Genomic DNA, 20457 nt, shown 5'->3' with positions numbered 1-20457 from the left:
GTAAGACACCCTTGTACTTCCTCTTCAGATGTGCTCCGTCAACCACTAATACCTGCCGAATGCAACTTCCAAAACCCCTAATCGAGCATCCTAAGGCCATGAATGCATACTTGAAGCATGTGTCGTCCTCCAACTTTATCTGAAATACACTTCCTGCATTCACAGCCTTCAAAGCTGCTTTATACTTATGTATAGTAGTATATGACTCTTTAGGTGATCCCATCAATAGGCTCAATGCGACTTCTCTCGCCTGCCATGCCTTTTCGTATCGGATATTGACATCGTAGTTCTTTCGCATGTTGGTAATAATATCCTTAGGATGGTAACGACGACTAATATCCTCGAGATTGGTCTTTATCAGCTGGCCGACCACCCAACTACCGGCTTGCTTATGGTCGTGCCTCAGTGTCTCTCGTTCATGAATGTGGTCATTGGAAAATGTAGAGATGAGGAAGGTATCTGAACCTTTAATTTTCCGTGCACGCAAGGCCCATCTACATCCCTCTTCTTTGCATGCAACACCTAACAAACTCCTGGTAGATTTCTTAACCTAAAACTCAAAGTTTTTTTGGATAACAAAAACAGCCAATGTAAAGTGCAATTCATCCTTATACCGAAAAGACTGTCAAGTGCAATGTCATCAACCAAGTCATCGTCACAAACAACCGTATCCATCTGTTCTAAGGATGCATGCACACCCTCGACTGTTGCACAATGAGCATTCCTACTAACAGACTGTACTTCAATAATAGGTGTTCTTAAGGATGGATCACCATCACACATTGGTTCTGTAACAACCCGTATTTTCCAATACGGTCATTCTGACAAAATGCGGAAGCGTGAACAACTAAACACTAAATTAACAGAAAGACTTCCTTATTTAATACGATACTATGACAAAAGATAAGGACAAGTCCAACTTTAACACAAAAAAAACCTACACTATAATAAAGCCAAAGAATAACTAGAACTAACTAAGTTCTCATAAGCTAAAAACAATGGAAAATACTAAAGATTTCAACTTCTCATGCCAGAACGCTATTCCTCAATCACTATCTGAGCAGTCACTTGAACCTTCATCTGAAAACATTTAAAAAAACAGGAAAAAAAATGACTACAAAAATACTCGTTAAGCAATTTCCATATCGAATTTCAAAATTCATTTTACTTTCAAAACATTCGTAAACAAAAATACGAACAAATCAAAACTTTTAAAGTCTTTTAAAAATATTTAATACAATTTTCAAAACTTTCAAAAATAAACTAGATTTTCGAAAAACAAAGTCTTCAAATAAAATAAAATTTCCAGTCAATCAAAACAAACTTTCATTTTTTCAAAACAAACTTTAATTCGATCAAACTTCAAATCCTTCAAAACAAACTTTCTTTCAATTAAAACTTTCAAAGTTCATTCTAAAACACTTGGTACAACTCTTTGAGAGAAAATACCAAAACTTTTCTTCTTTTCTTTTCTTTTTCTCTTTGAGAAAACTAGGTCTAACAGTTTAAGAAAATAAAACAGGGCTTTTATAACAAACCCTAATGAATCTTATTTAAAAAGGATAGTAAAAAGATAAAGATTTAATAAAACTCTTTCTTTTTATTTTATTTTTTATCAAATTCTAAGAACAAATTATCTTTAAAAAAAATAATATTTAAAACAAAAATTTATATTTGTTGAGAAAATAAAGAAAACAACTGAATAAAAATAATAATTTAAATATATATATTTATATTTTTTTTCGGTTGTTACAGGTTCCTCCGCTTCATTATCATCCTCGCTCTCAATCTCTTGGTAATCATCGTCATCGAGATCATCCTCGAGGTCATCCCCAACCATACTGTACTCATGGTCCTCATCATCTCCAACATCATCCCATTGACCGAAGTGTTTGTGTTCATCATCACCTAAATTGCATGGGACAACATTATCCGTCAATGGAGTCATAAATTTTACGGAAGATGGCGGGTGGACAGTATGTACAGGTGAGTGCATATGATTCAGTGGAGCAGGAGAAGGAACATTTTGTTCTACTTGCCATGGAAATGAGCAAATGTTTCGGTTTGAGGATATAATGATAGATCATGTGAGTTACTACCACTACCTTGTCTTTCCTTTGTTACAACAGTTACATACAAAAGTACTTGAAAGGGATGTGGAAGGCCCGTAAGGTAAAAACCAAAGCTAGGATCATCAAATATATAAAAGTTCGGCACTTGGTACTGGAACTAAAATTTGTAGTACATGTAGAACAATATTAAAAATGTCAGGATTTATTCTAGTCATCCTAAATATCGCATTTACGAGGTCTCTATATGTTATTCCTTCATCAACATTTAGACCACCCATAACTCCACCTTCATATACAGTGTCTACCTCATTCCACTGACCCCCATAAGTTACAAAAAGACGAACCATTCTGTTCTGCATTACAGAGCATTGGAAGACCATTAGAGATGAACAATAAAGTAATATATGAACATATACCTTGAGCGGGAACTATATTTTCTCGCATGAGGTGAGTTACATCCACAGCCACGCCCGGGGTGAGTTAAATAAAAATTTCATAATACTAACCTGTGACCTCGGGAGAAAATTCAGTACTCCGCCCGAGTTTCATAAAATACATGATTCTTGTCCGGGAATCAAATAACCCTGCGCGAGAATGATTAAAAAACCTAGACTACATAATGCAGGAATGCAAAAATGAGTTTCAAAATAAAAAACAAACGTTCCGAAATAAAAAAAATAGCTTTTCAGATGTAGACATCAAGCAAGGTTCTTGAGAAAAATGAGAAAGCATCAAAATTAAAGAACTACCTCTTTCAAAATGTTGAAATTTTCAAAAAGAATATTAACAATACTTTTCAGATTTTTTAGGATTGTGCAGAGATAATGTACGGGATAAGGACTTTTGTTCTCTCAAATTAGTAATGACATGTACTGATTGGTTAGATAAAAAAACTTAATAAGACTGTACAAAGTTGGTGTGAATTAAATGAACCTCGGGCGGGAATTATTCCAACGGTGCTCTATTATTGCATTTAATGATATTATGATCATTTGATCTGCTCTGACACATCGTCAATGCTTAAAGTAGGTCATTTTGGTACAATTAAAGAGAGTGGATCATTTGACCATTCTAAAAATCTTGGAGGGTTATTTGAGTCAAATTCCGAGTTTCAATCATCTCTTCCGTTGTCTCCTATGCTTTTCTTGGCTTTTCAAATCCAAACTCAAAAAAATCTGTGATCGTTTTTTCAGGAGTTCTTGGACTACTTTCTGGAGTTTGAATCTTCAAGATATCATTTTACTTAAGTTCTTACTGATTGCGTCGTTTTCAAGGTTAGGATTCGTTATTTTCCGGTGTATCGATATCATTTTCCGGCGATTTGAAGGGTTGGAGTTTTGACATCGGTGGTTTCTGTTTGATTTTTGGTGGTTTTAGGGCGGTGGCCCTCGTCTGACCGCAACGATCTCCGGCGACCCACGAGCACGACACGGCGGCGCAGTGACTTTCCTCCACGGCGCGTTCTCAACGGCAGCAGCAGCACCCTGACGGGCGCGATTCAGACGATCCAAGACTCACTGATCCCGACCGAGCTGGTAATTGGCTTGCCTAAATACAATTAAAGTGTTTCGAATTGGATCCTAATCCTCAAATCCTTATCTTTTTTCTAGGAACCAATTGGTATAACGTTAGGAGCGCTTTAGCTAAGTAGTTCAACTTGAGGGATATTTGTTGTGTTTATCTTGCCTGAATTGTGGGTTGTTTGGCTGCTTGTTTGTTCTTGCATGTGTATTTATTATCAAATTTTACTATTCTGATTATTTATCGAATGTTATGTGTAAGTTGTGGGTTGCTGATATGGTTTTGGCATACTAGATTTGTTAATTGTTGTTGTGGTTTAAGTTTTGATTGGGCTGTTATTATGGAAACATGCTGGATAGTAGATATTTTAGTTTGGTCGTAATTATGAAAGCGTGTATGTTTTGTGGTTATGTAGCATGGTGGAATGTTGTGAGTCGAATGTTGCATGAGTTCATGTTATAGGACGAATGTGAGTTTTGTAAATGTTATAGTGAAAGTATATATAACAACTGTTTTGAATACTAGGGAAAAAATGCTCTCTTCTATCTCTATCCCAAAAACTTTGCCGGAATTATGTTGCTCTCACTGTAAAGCCTCGCCATGCCACTGCCTAATCTTTGGACGATCTTCAGTGCTCTGTGATGGCCTCTCGTGGGAGTACAATAAGAATAGAAACTAAGTCTTTCTCGTGCAAGCTTTTGCCAATCAATACAAATGGAGGGTTATTCAGATAACTGAAACCCATCTTCATAGGTTTTTCTCTGTCAGTGGAAGAAGATGTCATAGTTTGGTTAGCTGACACCATAGATGATCTTATTCTTGCCTCAAACTCAGAAGTTCTTATGGAAAACTCCATGTGAAAATGGGTTTGTTTGAGTATAGAAGACCACAAATGAGAGAGGAAGTTTTATAGAGCTGATCAAGATTTTCAACTCAAGAGGTATGGCAAATATAGTGATTATGAGGGTTTAAACTACAAGGGATGGACAGATTTCAAATGTTTTCTTTTAGACTTTCGAAATGGTCAAGAACAAAAGGGTACTCTAGCGGAATCCTCAAGAAGTAGGAAGGCAAATCCTATGCAGATCACCTTCCCAGAACAACCTGCTTCTGCCAAGGAAATCATGAGAGTTGATTGGGAAAGAACTATTGTGATTACAAGAAGAGATTTTCCTGAGACGGGGGAAAGATTCTGGAAACTCTAGAGCTACAACTTCAGATGAACTTCATCATTCATTCATTCCACCCGAATAAGGCCATTCTTAAGTTTTGTTTTGAAGATACGACGAGAATGCTTAGTAGAAATGAGGGGTGGGTCACTTTTGGGGCCTTCACGATGAAGTTGGAACTATGAGACTTAAATCGACACACTAGGATGATGGCAATTCCCTAATATGGACTGTGGTTAAAGTTCAGGAACATCCCTTTTCATTTATGGAGTTTGGGTTTTTTTTAAGGACATAGATAATTGTTTCGGGAGTTTGATTGATGTTGCAGATGGAAATGATGGTCTGCTTGAATGTGAGGATGATCATAATTCTGTAGAAAGCTTCCCCTTTTCTAAGGATTTGATTGTAGCGCTGTGGAAGTACCCTTTATGCATTAGACCATTTTCTTTTAAAGGGAAATCGATTGGCAAAGGAAATAGAATTGAAGGGTCTCTATCCTTGTGGGAGACTTAGAGTAGAAGGCTAAATAAGATGATGAAGTTTCGGATACGGGTCCTCGGGTTACTTAATAAAAGTTCTCTCTTGGTATGTGGGAGGGTTGGTAGCTCCATCTGAAAGAGCTCTAGTTAAAGATCTTAAAAAATAGATCCTTTTTTTTTTTTCCGTAGGATATTAAATTATAGATCCATGTAGTTTGTTTACAAGAGTCGAAACTAGTTTGGTGGACAGAAGGTTCATTAGATCAATTTGGTGTTCCCCACACAATGGCTGGTTATCCCTATATTCGGAAGGAGGGTTTAAGTTACCGACTCTGTTTTGGGGATTTATTCAGCTACGGTTAACTTTTCCTATTTCAATGGCAAAAGTGGCGGGTTCATAGGGTGTATGGCCCCCAACGCCTCATCGTAGATTCGATATTTTGTAGAAAATTGTAGATCTTTCTGGCTTGTGTCAAGGGGCATGGTGTATGGGGGGAGACTTTAACGTGGTTAGATGGCTTTCTGAGAAATTCAGTACAAGGACCAACAAAATTACTAGAAGTATGAAAGACTTTAATTTTCTGATTATGTCGCTTGAGTTAGAAGACGTTCATCTTCTTCAACGACTCCTTTAAGTGGTCCAGTCACAGAGATCAACCCACCCTCACTAAGATTAACAGATTCTAAGTGTCTAGATCTTGCCGGGATTCATTTGAAGACTTGAGATTTGAGAGACCTTGTAGATCTACCTCCAACACTCTCCTATTCTCTTAAAGTCAGGTAGCTTGTTTCAGGGGTGGACTCCTTTCAAATTTGAAAATGCTTTGTTGGACTCTCCACTTATTCTCCCTATAGTTGAGCAATGATGGTCGAGTAATCTGCTTAGAGGTTTGCCTGGTTATTCATTTATGGAAAAGTTTAAGGGTTTAAAAGTTGTCCTTTCAAAATGGAATAAGGAGTCTCACAAATCAAGAAGGTGTTGTTAGAATCCATAGGTAAGAGAGAGGAACAAGGAGTCCTTTTCTAGGAGCTGATTAACAAAAGGAAAAGCTTGAAAGTGCAGCTGCTGTCTATCGTGATGAAGGAACAGAGCATGTGGGCAAGAAATGTAAATTATGCTGGTTGAGTGAGGGAGGTGAAAATTCTACTTTTTTTCATCGGTGGACTTCTTTTCGGAAGAACGAAGCATTTATAGCAATGATAGAAGATGCTAGTGGGCGCCTTCTTAATGAAGAAAGGGATATTGAAGAAGAAATCTTAGGTTACTTCTCTAATCTCTATGGCTGCTGGGAAAAACAAGGCTTTATCATTGAAAATTGAGCATGGGAACCTTTGTCCAGTGAGCGAAAGATGCTGATGGAAACTCATTTTATGGAGGAAGAGATTTATAAGGTAGTTTCTAACTTGGGAACTTGAAATCCCTCGGTCCAGATGGGATGACAAACGAATTCTTGGAAAGGGCTTGGAACACTATTAAATTCGATATAGTAGAGGTGTTCCAAGACTTATTTGAGAAAAGTATTATTAATAAACGGACTAACAAGACCTACATTTGCCTTAGCCCCCAGAAAAACAAAGCTTCTTCGGTTAAAGACGTTAGACCTATTAGTTTGGTGACTTCTTTGTATGAAATTATAGCAAAAGTGTTGGCCATCAGACTAAAACGTCCTTCCCTTTATCATCAATGATTATCAAGTTGCTTTTGTTGAAGGTTGTCAAATCCTCGTTGCTATATTGGTAGCTTCTCAATTAATGGGTTTTTTAAGAAAGAAAAAAGGTTATTTGCTCAAGTTAGATTTCGAAAAGTCTTATGACAAGGTGGGTTGGTCCTTCCTTGATGAAGCTTTGAAGCTCAAAGCTTTGGATGTAGATGGAGAAAGTCAATCCTGGGTTGTGTGTCGTCGGCCCACTTTCTCAATTTTGATCATCGACAAACCAAGAGGTAAAATTCATTCCCAAAAGGGATTAAGGTTGGGCAATCCTCTATCATCTTTCTTTTTTACTATAATAGGGATGCCTTAAGCCGTTTGATGCACTTCTGTGCGGGAAAGAATATCCTAAGAGGTTTTTGGGAAAAATTATGTGGAATTAACTTACCTTCAGTATGCTAACCATGTGATTCTTTTTTGTCCTCATTCTTCGGATATGTTATGTTACAAAATTGGTCGAGCATACTTAACATTTTTCCAATTTGTTCAAGATGTTGCTGATTGGTATCAAATGTGATCAAGCAGATGTTAATAGATGGGCTTTGAAGTTCGGCTGCAAGGTGGAGAGTTTGGCTTTCACCTACCTGGGTTTACTCTCGAGGGTAACCAAAAGTTGGTGAGTTTTTGGGATCCTCTAGTTGACAAAATGAGATCTAGACTTGATCAATGGAGAAACATTGTTTTATCCAAGGGTGGCAAACTCACGTTGGCCCAAGTGGTTCTTAATAGCCTCCCGAGGTCTCGGTATACTATTTTTTTTTTATAGGAAACAAATTTCATTGATATCATTAAATTACAAAAAAGAGCCCTATCCAATGAAGTTACAAAAAACTTCTCCAGTTGGATATGACTCGGTATACTATTTTTCAATTCTGAAAGCTCCAAAACAGGTCATTTTAGCAGTGGAAAAGCTGATGAGGGACTTCATTTGTACTGTGGGGTTTTATGAACAGGGTAGCCACCTTTTTAAATGGAAATGGACTTCACTTACTCAACCTTATGGAGGAGTAGGTGTTGGGTCTTTGGAGCAGAGGAATCATGCCCTTCTTCTCAAATGGTTATGGAGGTTTGTTCATGAAGAACTAGCTTATGGCGCAAAGTTATTGTTGGGATTTATGGCCTTCAGCCTTATGGATGGAGTATTAAGGCATAGACAAAAACAGAGCCCTTATTTTAAATTTGGTGAGTTTTAAAGTTTATAATGAGCGTAGGATGAGGTTTTGGGAAGATGCATGGGCTGATTCTTCCCCGCTCTCCCTTTTCCCCGGTTTTTTCTCTATTTCCTCCAAGAAAGGCTGTACAATTGCAGATTGACGTAGGCGTGTGAGTGTGTCGTTGCATGGATTTTTTTAATAGATTTAGCCATAAGGTTAGTGGGAAGGGAAGAAAAGGGTAATAAATTACTGGGAGTCTTTTGTAGAGAGATTTTAACCTCTCAAAAGTCTTTAGAATTTGTACTTTTTCTTTCCACGTTAAGCATAATTCTGTGAAGACGTTCTATTACAATCATTGCTAAAAAAAGGCAAAATAGTAGTGGGGAAAAAACCTATAGGAATGGAAAAATAACACATTGGGGTATTAATTATTACTAAATATAAAATTGAAAAGAAAGTAATACATAGTAGATGAGAAGTAAAAATGGGATTTTGAGCATACTTTGTTTTGTTTTATTTATTTATTTTTTTTTTCTGAATAGTCAATATTTCAAATGGTAAGGTATTAATTTAAAGTTACCATCCAACTCCCAACCCTTCATGTTAACCATCTTTGATGCTGATGTGAGCTGTTTCCTTTCTTTTTCCTTCTCCCTCTCTCTCTCTCCCCTTCCTTTTTCTTTCTTTCTCGTGATTTATAATATTAGGGATTGTGTCAGCAGGGAGATAGTGAGAGCAAGCTACAAAGGAAGGGTGATAAAAACCTTATTAGAATGAGTAACATGAGATGTCAACACTGTGCGGGTCCTCTTTCGAAGGATATGGTCTTTTGCCTTCACTCTCAACTTTCTTCTATTGTCTTGAACTCCCCCAGAGTTTAATTTAAATCTAAACTTCTGTACGTATATTGCAGGAAACCAGTGCTTGGACAATTCCTCCTCTTATTAGGGATAGTTTCTCTATGGTATTATTTTTGCTTCTTACACCAGATTGAACTCATGATTTTCTATCCGTATTCTCTAAATATATATCCAGAAAATTGTCATTCATGCTATTTATAAATTGTATTAATCTTGCTGCCTTTCCTGTTGTACTGACTTGTGCATGTTTGTGATACCCCACTTTATTGTTGGGATGTTTTATACATCTCGTAGATTGGCTCTGCTGTTGGTGGTACTGCTAGTGCGTTTTATGGATTTAACCACGGTAATCTACATCTTCCCTTTAAAAAATGTAATAAAATGTTTGGCTTTTATGGACAGTGAATTGGGTAGTTGCTGCCTTTCCTGTTGTACTGACTTGGCTTTTATGGACAAAATTAGGTGAACATGTATTAAGACCTTAATATGACAATATGGTATCGTGCTATAATATAAATCACCTTACTGTGTCTGTTATATTAGAAGGCTATAGGCTATATAAACTTACTAATAACATGGTTATTCTTGCAACACTTTGATACGGTGGATTTGGAAACAAGAAATATCTCCTTTATTGTCCACGAGTGCAAGAACCTAATTTTGTAAGCCTAGTCTCTTCATCTCCCTCTGAAGATCCACACCTGTCAATGAGTGTCTTCAAGATGCACCCAAGCAATTGCCTATGGTGAGGGGCGACACAAGGCGTAGGTTGATCGCCTGAGTGGTAGTCTAGGCAAGCCCCTTAAATAAGGTTCTCGCCATTTGCACCTTTCAGTCACCATGGATATATTCATGGCGACATAGGTGCTCACCTCCCTGTCTAATTTTTCTTTGATGCTTCTTCAATTCTTAAGTTCTGTAATTCTTGAATTCTTCGATTCAATTCTTCTTCGTCAATTCATTAATTGAGAAGAAGAATCGAAGTTTGAAGAAATAGAGTTGGAGAAGAGGAAGCAGTGAAGAAGAGAGAATCGGAAGACCTGTAACTTGTGTATTCAGCTTCTGTCAGCTTCAGACATATTTCATCTCTTTTTCTTTCTGTACATTTTCAGGCAACACTAAAGAAGTGCTAGTGTGCTAGTGTGAGTCAATACTCACATGCTTGGTAGTAAAATTGCCATCTGGTTGCAAAATTGACCAATGGCAGTAAGCACCTTGCACCTCAATTTATTTAAGTTATATCTGGTTTATTTTTGGTTTAATTTCCACATAAATGTTTTCAATCTTTCTATTTAACCACTATTTTTACTGTACTTTTTTTTAACTTATAGTTTTACTTTTTCTTAATTATTTAAGTTAACTTTTATTTGAACATTAAATAGTTTTACAAGTCTTTTCATGTTGAGTATTTAATTCTTTTTAACATGAAATTGCTATGAATAATATTTATTTGTTATTTTATTAACTGCACCTAACTTCACATAGGCAATGCCTTTTTGTCGCCTCTTGCCTTCGATTGATCGAAATATTTATCGCCTTTAGGTGCACTTTGCACGAAAACACTGCCCTCAATACAAATTCTTCGGTTGGTACCATATCTTTGGTCATAGTGCATGCGTTGAACACTTTGATTTCAGTACTCTGTTAACCGTTACTGCTTAGCAGATAATATTTCCATGTTGCTCACTTCCCCCCTTTTACTACTCTACACTTTTGCGTCAAGGAAGAGAAAAACCGAGTCTTCCATAAATTTAATAAGATCTGTTGATAGTTAACTTTATAGAAGAAATTACTTTGTTTATACTGAAGAAAGCAATGAATCCAACTAATACAGTGAGCTATCAACCAAATGCTATATTGAAGTACATGATCAGCACTAAAAGCATCCTACGTACTTTTTTTATATTTTCTTTCTTTCTTTTTTTGATCCAATAAACAGCTTGTTTATTTTCTGAGAATTTTCTTTTTTTTTTCTTCTATTTTGGAATGTCAATGCAGTGATGCCAATTGTTCGGAGATCAGTAAAAGGGCCTATGTGGTTGCATTTTCTTATTGGTGTAAGTACCTTATTGCTTTACTAACTAGAAATTTGTTGTGAACTGTGTTACAAAATCTGTCTTGAGGTATTTGAATATTTGATTCCTCATAGTCAAATTCTTAGCTATGAATTTCCAAGGGCATCTCTTGTGGTAGAGAACCATCCTCCTCTCTCGAGATATTTGTGACTATAATTTTGTGCCACAAACTTCTCTTTTCTTGTGCAATCTTTCAACACCTTTTATCTGTCTGCCCTTTTGCTGAGCCTTCTTGGTCCAATCTTTTCAACACCTTTGGTACTTGTTGGTGTTTTCCCAATTCCCAAAAGATGTAAGGATGCAGTTTCCCAGCTTTTGGAGGGATCTCCTTTTAAGAGGGCCAACGTTAGTTTTATGGTCAAATGCAGTTATTGCCAATCTTTGGAGACTTTGATTCAACAGGAACCAGAGGATTTCCAATGATTTTGAGATCTAGTGAGGATTTTTTATTCTACTTATAATTATAGTCTTGTATAGAGATCTCTGTCCATTGGGATTCTTTTTTTTAACCATAGGCTGAGTCTCATTCCCCTGGATTTTTGTTTGGCAGCTTAATTAAATTCTCTAGTTTCCTATAAAGAAGTCTCGTTTTTCTAGTGGGAATTTCCAAAGCCATTTTGGGCGGCAAAACCTAAGATTTTCTAGTGGGAATCTCCCAAAATTTTTTATTGGAATCAACATACTTTTTCTTTTCTTTTTTTGTGGGCGGACAAGATAGAAGCCCCATACCTGAGAACAAATGGCCTCGGAGCAGCTAAAAGAAATGTCTATAACTGCATATACAAACCACGAGAGACTTCAACATTGTTAGGTTTGGTTTTGTGCTCTCAAGGGGCAGTCTGGTTGGCAAAGCTCGGGGTCTCTTGGTTATATTGGCTTTAGAGGTCTCAAGTTCGAACCTTCAGGTAAATTTAATATCAAAAACCCATGATGTCTCCACGATTCGGGCCTTGGGGCGGGTGTGGGTCCCTTCGGGTATGGGGAGCAAAGCTCTGACTCCCAATTATAAAAAGAAAAAACATTGTTAGGTTCGTAAGGGAAATCATGGTTGAAGATTATTATTTGGGATGGTCTTGCAGAATTTTGGTAGGCCACCAATTAAGGATAGTTACAGAAGCACTGACACGGATACGACACAGACACGGACATGACGACATGTAACTGAGGCGGAGTGTCTGTGTCAGACACGTGTCGGACACACAGATACGCTCGGAGACGTGTTTGACAGGTCAATTAAAGTGTTCATCTTTTTTCTTTTTAAATTTCGGACACGAATGATACACAACTAGGACATGGATATTGATTTCAAGTCTCGAAAAAAGCCTTGCCCATTCGAGACAGTTGCAGCTGCCACTGCCCGCCTTTGCGGCAGCCACCATTGTGAGTTTTGCCATTGACATTGATGCCAACTTGCCACTCGGATGGAGGAGAAGTAGAAGAAAAATAAGAAAAGTGAAAGTAGAAGAAAACTAAGAAAAGTGAAAGTAGGAAATAGAAAAATGAAGTATGAGTAGAGTCGAAAGACCACAAAGAAAATAGAAAAAGAGAACAAGCGGAAGAAGATAGAAGATGGAGAGGATGGAGAAATAATCCATGCAGCTAATACTTCTCTTTAGTCTCTTCTCCTTCTCCTTTTTCTTCATCTTCTTCAACCATACTTCACTTCTTCCTTTCTTCTTTATTTTTGGTTGCTGCTTCTACTTCTCATTCTTGTGGAGAAGAAAATCAAGGCGCAAATGAAGTTTGCGGAACTGTGCAAATGAAAATGGGGAACTGGTGGACAGAATAAAGCACAAAAGAAATGATGGAGAACATGAAGATGAAAATTGGCAGAAACTTTGAAAGAAGAAACAAATGGGAACCGATGAAGAAGAAGGAAAAGATATGGGGGGAGCAAAGGAAAACCTAATGAATTGGGCTGGGCCTATCGAGTGTGGGCTGGAAGACAAAAATGAATCTGAAAATTAAATGGAATACTTATTTAGCAGGTCACATGCGTGTCGTGTGCGTGTGCCACCAAGTCCCAACCATGTCACCAATGTGTCTTATTTCATGTGTTGGACACGTGTAGGATGCGTGTCTGAGCATGTGAGTGTCCAACACTGACACTTAACCCTAATTTTCACGTGTTGGTGCTTCCTAGGAGTGAATGCTTTTATTGGCGGTTGTCAAGGGAAGAATGCAAAGGTTGGAGACAAAAAGGAGTGGAAAATGTTGATTGCGAAACCGGATTTGGGAAACTGTTTGGAAGGTGGTTGGCATGGAGTCAAATTGCCAATTTTTTAGGGGAAATATTCAGATGGTTGGATTGCTAAACCACTTGCTCGTTCACTGCTATTTCACCTCTACATGTTAGACTTTTATTTGTAGAAAAAATAGATTGGTCCGGTCGATGTCTTAAAGACATTTCTACGTTACTTTTTAAGATACTCTCTAGTTGGTGATTTGAAAGGTCAGTTCTATGAAGGAATGTGTGCATGGTCGATGTCTTAAAGACATTTCTACGTTTCTTTTGAGATACTCTCTAGTTGGTGATTTGAAAGGTCAGTTCTATGAAGGAATGTGTGCATGGTTTCTTTAGATAAACGACAAAATTTTCGATGATCAACAAGTTTCTTGCATTGTTTTTTGGAACTTGTACAACGTTTTAAATAGAGAATGTTCTTACTTCTCTACCTTATTTTATAATTAATGTTGATTGGGTGTGTTTTCTTTAACACATTATCAAGAAGCTTTTGGACTTTCGAACTTCAAGTCTTGAACATTCATCCACCTTTCTATCATTTAGCTGCCTCCTGAAACGTTCTAGCTTGTATTAAAGATTATACAACCTGGGAAAAGCATCTCAAAGGAGGCTTATTTTCAATCTACTTATCATCCAAAAGTGAACATGTTTGTCACTTTCCATTCTGGAGAATCCTTTGTGTTAAAAGTAATCTTTTCTGCATCATACCCGTCTTATGATGTTTTACCTTATGGATTCATGATATTTGGAAACTCTCCAAAGCCATTTTGGAACGAAAGATAGCCAATTGGAAGAATATTTATCTTTTCACCTCTTTCTCTTGTGCCCTTCTGTTGCCATCTATTGGTCCGAGCTTTTTAAAATCTTCAACATTATTTGGTGCTTTCCAAGTAGCAGTTTGGCTGTGATTTAATGCAATGATGCATGGCCGAGATCATTCCCGAAAGAAATCTCGTGTCGGTTAATGATGGATGAGATGAGGAAGGTGTCTTAGGCCATTCTAGCTATTTTGTGGTATATTTGGCATGAGAGAAACGAGAGTTTCTAAGAATTCTATAACTATAATTATTTCTGATAGTTGATATGGAATAAATGCTCTCACTGGAGAGCTATAAACTCTGTAGAAACAAATTTGTCCTTGATATTAATTTTATTGTTTTATTCCTCTTTTTAGTGGAAACATTTTACCTCATCAGAAATCATGATTGTTGAAATTTTTATCTCACTTGCAGGCTCCTCCTGTGATTGTATTTTCTTCAGCTTGTGCAGGAATGGCAGGTATGTTATTTTAGTGGTATCTAGGCCCCGTTTGATTACCATTTCGTTTTTAGTTTTCTGGTTTTGAAAATTTGGTTAGCTTCTCACTACTTCTTTCAGTATGTTTTTCACTTCTCCTAACATTTGAATTCTTGGTTAAATTTCAAAAATAAAAACTACTTGATTTTGAAGAAATTCATAGGTAAAGTGGTGTTCATGAGCTTAATTAAAAAAAAAAAAAGAAAAAAAACCCGAAACCGATAATCGGATGAGTTCTAAGTAGATGAATGCTTACAGGTGGTGGTGTTCCAGCCTTGGCCCAACTTTTTTCTACATCTTATCATTCGGCTGTCTTGACATCATCTACCTTCAAGAAATGACAAGATGCAGGACTCAACATCATCTTCTACGTTATAATGCAAATATATGTAGCCCGAAATCTTCTACGTTTAAATGTTTTTTCTATTTGGTCCCTATTGATTAAATTTGACCTTCGTTGATAATGAATGTTTAATAATATTTATTGTAGAGCGAGATTTCAGCGTCACGGAACTTGAAGGAAGAGACATTTTATTGTACATACATTTGGCATAGGGTTGTTTTTTGAGTTCAAGATGTGGGGTGGGATTCGAACTTCCTTGAGTTAATCATTGACATTCAATATGATATTACTATAGACATTTTATCTCATTACATTGAAAAAGGGCTATAAATATAAGGCAGTCTATTTTATTTTAGCCAATTTTCAATTAGGGTTTTAAAGTTTATAAAATTTTCTAATTTTATATGTGATGTATTAGAAATTTTTAACTAGGTCATTCCACCAATAAAATAAAAATTGTTAACATAAATTTAGAAATTTTTAGGAATTTTGAATGATTAAGAACCAAATTTAGAAAAAGTAATAGATTTAGGACCCTGAGATATATTTTGCAAAAAGAAAAACATTTGCGTATCCAACTTTTTTTGTTTTTTAATACTATTTTAGTCCATGTACTTTCAGCCTAGGTTCATTTTAGTCCTAGTACTTTAAAAATGTTCATTTTGGTTTATTTATTTTAAACTTTAGTTCACTTTTAGTCCTTGTATTTTGAAAATTTTTATTTGTTCCATTCACTTTTAAAAAGTGATCATTAAATTCTAACTCCAATTTTACACATATGGAAACTCTTTAGTATAAAATAATGTTTACATTTTAAGTAATATATTGATTTTAGTGTCATGTTGAAATTGTAATTGAAAAAAAAAAAGAGATTAAGAAAAAATTTAAAAGACCAAAATGGTTACTTTTTAAAAGTATAGAAACCAAAATAAATATTTTGAAAATATAGGGATCGAAATAAAACAGCTTAGTAGGCCAAACTATAATTTTAACCTTTTTTTTTTGTTCATGATCTTGATTTAAAACACTTCGATGTGCAACTAGTAGTTAGATCATGTAGGTCTGACCATCATGGAGTTTGAACTCATTTTCCCTCTAAACCATTTTGATTTACCTTGGCCTATTTGGATCAATGAGCCAACCCATGATAGTTGTTAAATCATGATAGAGATTGGTGCCAATTACCGCTAAGCTAAGTTCATGTTGGCAACCCTCACGGGGTTAAATCATCATTTGAATATTTAGCTATATAATTTCATGAGTTGTTTTTTTTAGTACATAAATTTCATGAGTTGTTGAAGAGAAGCATGATTGAATTTTGTTTTATATGCTTTGAAGGTAAAAATGGATAATTTTAAAATATTAAGAAAAATGGAACATCCATGATACCCACTTATCTTAGGAATTAGTAATTCCTATGTGTTTCCCAACACCAAATGTTGTAGGATCAGGCGGTTGTCCCGTGAGATTAGTCGAGGTATGCGTAAGCTGGCATTGACACTTAAATATAAAAAAGAAAGAAGGAACATAGATTTGTTACTTTTGTTTTTCTATATATGCTATGTTTTACTCTCTAAAGTTCAGGTGTTTTTTTCAATTAAGTTCCTATTGTTTAAGAAGTCTTCTTTTAGTCCCTTATATTTTTAGTTTTTTATTATACCATTTTTGTTGGTGATTATTAAAGATAGCTGGTGATGAACTTACCTGCCATGATTCTTAGATAAACAATGGTATATATAAAATGCATAATGAAAAAAAAAAAAGCTTTGTGGGTCGATTTTATTCTTCCATTTTTAAGTGCCAATATCAACATTCTTTCCTGTGTGTCTATTATTGAATTAACTCGACTCGATAGTACCCATTTTTGGAAGGTCCTAAAGTCACTAAATGGTAAGTCGCCATTCTCTAAAACAAACAATGTAATGTACTTTATCTGCTGGGTTACAGGTGGACATTTTACGCGAGGTTGCTATTGTATCGATCTACCCTTCTTTAATTCATGTTTTGCTATCATTGTATTGTCATTTTATCATTGCCTTTTAACTTTTTGTCTTCCCTTTTAATATCAAACTATGAATCCAAATTATCATTTATATTATTATCTAATGCTCTTTGTAACTATGCTTTTCACTCATTCAGATTTTAAAAATCTTTTCCTTCTCCCCAATATTTTTCTAAACGTTTATACATAAATGAGTAGAAGATGAAAAAACATAGTGCAATGGCTTGAATTTTTTCAAATTTCTATAGTATAGAATCAATCGATCCAAAAATTTCTAATATAACTTGTTATGGGAAAACAAAAATAGACGTGACAGACGAGCTACCTCACAGGTCCATGGCCCAACGCATGACCAGACCCTGACATGACCAAACCTAAGGTATAACTAGGTTTAAGGCATGACCAGATTCACGACATGACTAGATCCACCGCATGACATGATCGAGGGCTTGACCAGATCTAGGGCCCCACAAGATCCCAATCGACCAATCCTATTTTTGCCCAACTATTCTATAGATAAAATAAGGATGACGTGGGGTAACTCCCCACGTTATAACGACCCAACCACCCTGTACAATTAAGGAAGGGAGTGTTAATTAATTAATATTAATCAAATTAATACTAATTATATTAATAATTAATAATTAATTAATCTTATTAATTAATTAATATTTATTAATCGTTAATCTAATTAACAATTAATTAATCATATATATTAATCAAATAAATAAATAATTAACACTTAATTATTTATTACAAAAATAGAATCATATTTAACCTATAATTTTAATATGAATCTTATTCATATTAATTTTATTTGAATCTCATCCAAATAATTTCTCTCATAATATATAGTTTTAATTTAGAATTAACTATATATTATAATGTATCAATATAGAGTTAATTCTAATTAAAACTATATATTATGAGAGAAATTATTTGAATGAGATTCAAATAAAATTACTATGAATGTGATTCATATTAAAACTATACGTTAAAAATAATGTACATAAAATGTATATTACAACTATAACTTATACGAGAGAAAGACTTTTAGAATATAGAATATGATTCTATTTTGATACTAAATATTTAAATGTTAATTATTTATTTAGTTAATATATATATATATATATATATAATTAATTGTTAATTAGATTAATAATTAATTAATTAATAAGATTAATTAATTATATACATATTAATTATTATTATTATTTATTAATATTAATGTAATTAATAATAAATAAAATAAAACTCCTCTACAAAGGGAGTGGGGAGTTATGTGACGTGGGGTAACTCCCCACGTCATGTTGTTTTTAGTTTTTGCAAAAGTGTTATGCAAAATCAGAATATTGATTCCAAATAAGTCAAAGGCATTCTCTCAAGCTCTCTCTCTCAATTCCCTATTATTTTCCAAAAACAAAGCTCCAACAAGCGAGATCATCATTCTTAGAGGATAGCGGGAAGATCGGTGGTGATGTTCGTTGGTGATTCCTTAAAGAACGGTTCTTCAAAGGTAAAGAAAAACTTTCCCTTATATTTTTCTCTTTGTTTTTGTAGGTTTTTTGTTCCTAAAATTTCAAGAATAAAGATCTTCGTTTCCGCTGCGGGATTTACGTCCCATCAATTGGTATCAGAGCGGCGTTTACGTTATGGATTTTTTAGTATCAAAATCACTGTTTTTGGTGGGTTTTTTCTCCATTTTTGAAATGTGGGTTTTGCGGGTTGGATGTTTGCGAATTTTAGCATGTAGATAGCGTTTTTTCTTCTTGATTTGATCATGTAAGAGCCCGGTGTTTTGGGCATTATGTTTCTGTATCGAGTCTATAAGTTCGGGTCACTCGAAAGTTGTTCGTGGTGTCGGATTGGACATTTGTTTTGCAGAAAACAGTGAATAAGACGCAGCAGTCTGCACAGGAAGCGCCATGGCACTATGCAGCAGCGCCATGGCGCTGCCGAAGAACAGCAAATAGAGCCGCGACGTTGCACTGTAGAGCTGCAGCACTGTCTCGGGTGTTTTCCGATGTGGTTTCATTGTCCCGGTTCGCGGTTCGAGTACTGTTTCGAGCTTTTTCTTCGGTTTTTTTTATTATTTATTTATTTTCTTTCTTAGGATGCAAAAATTCGGTCCAACTTTGTTATTTAATTTATTTTATGCGTTTTGAATGTATATTTTAATTAAATGTATATTGCATATTTTATGCCATATAGTTTTTAAATCTCACCATAGGATACATGCATAATATGTATATACGAGAGGAGCTGGAACATGTCATTTCTTCCTTCAACTAGGCCAACAGACTTCTAGAGGGTACCCAACGTGAGTTGGAAACGGAGAAGAGAAAATCTCGAGACGAGCTAGCTAACCTGCAGAGGAGACTTGACAAGGCCAACGCTCGACTCTCTAATTCTGAATTCTTGGCCGGAGAATTCAAGAAAACTCAGGAGTACGTCGACTTGCAAAACTCTGCCATGGAGTGCGATGTTTCCTGGTCTCTTCGTCAGGTTTTTACTCAACACCCTGACATTGACTTTTTCTTCCTCCCGGAGCATTTTAGGGCCGAGCGTGACGCTCATGACGACATGGATGACGACGATGACGAGTAATAGGGTAGCTTGAGCGAGTCGTTTTACAGTTCACTTTCATGTGCTTTGTCACTACGTTGCTTGTATTTCTTTTCTTTTGGAATTATCAATTAACCCTCTTACCAATCACTTATTGGCTTACGGCTCTAACTCTGATGGAGTTTTGTTGCTTTCATTTCCGTAGGTTTCTAACCCGTTGGTCATATCCAATGGTTTTACACCCGCTGTCGTTTTTGACCTTTTACTCCATCTCATGTTTTAACCGTGCTAGGTCAATCGACCTGCTTCTGGTTTGGCTGTGTTGAGATTGTTTAATTGTTCTTTCCAAATGTGTCGATTAAAGTAGATTCGTGCTTCGTCGCACGTGGTTGGCATCGAGTGCTGGTCGGTCCCGAGCCCTGCTCGGCCTGCTCGGCTAGAGTTGGTTTTACCGTCGCCGTGTAGAGTTGGATTTACCAAGCTTACGTCGTCGAGTAGCCGTAGCCGGTACCTATTGCCCCTACTCTCGAGGTGAAGGGATGTGAATCTCGGAGCGGAAACGGATTTTCGTTGCTGATTTTCGAGATACAAAACCGAATTTTACAAAAGAAAAGTACATAGAAAACTTTACCTTTGAAGAACGTTTCTTCAACTAGTTTTTCTCGAACACCACCACTATTTCTTCCTCGCTATCCTCTGGGTACGAGATCGTTCTTGTAAGAGAGTTTCTTTGGAACGAGAGGGAAAATTTTATTGAGAGCTTGAACAAGAGAACATCACCCTGGGAGATCTGTGTTGTTCTGTTTTTGCAGAACACTTCTGCAAATTTTTCCCCAGAAAAACCAGTGACGTGGGGAGTTCCCCACGTCACTTAACTCAATGCAGGGAGTTAATAATTAATATTAATTAATTAATATATTAAATAATTATTAATCAAATTAATAATTAATTAATTAAATGTAAT

The 20457-nt window shown here is 35.9% G+C and overlaps 1 non-coding gene across 1 annotated transcript; it reads left to right on the top strand.

Annotated features, from left to right (window-relative positions):
* Positions 1–3123: 3123 nt before the first annotated feature.
* Positions 3124–15178, top strand: LOC111018136 (uncharacterized). Its single transcript, XR_015789960.1, has 9 exons — positions 3124–3346; positions 3450–3607; positions 7476–7566; positions 8827–8928; positions 9018–9068; positions 9259–9310; positions 10963–11021; positions 14517–14562; positions 14839–15178. It is a non-coding gene; the product is annotated as an uncharacterized LOC111018136 (transcript).
* The last annotated feature ends 5279 nt before the right edge of the window (positions 15179–20457 follow it).

This window comes from Momordica charantia, assembly GCF_013281855.1.
Source record: "Momordica charantia cultivar OHB3-1 chromosome 1 unlocalized genomic scaffold, Mcharantia_2.0 BLBB01000001.1, whole genome shotgun sequence".
Taxonomy (NCBI): Eukaryota; Viridiplantae; Streptophyta; class Magnoliopsida; order Cucurbitales; family Cucurbitaceae; genus Momordica; species Momordica charantia.
Note: the sequence above shows the minus strand (reverse complement) of the source record. Positions and strands in the feature narration are given on the sequence as shown.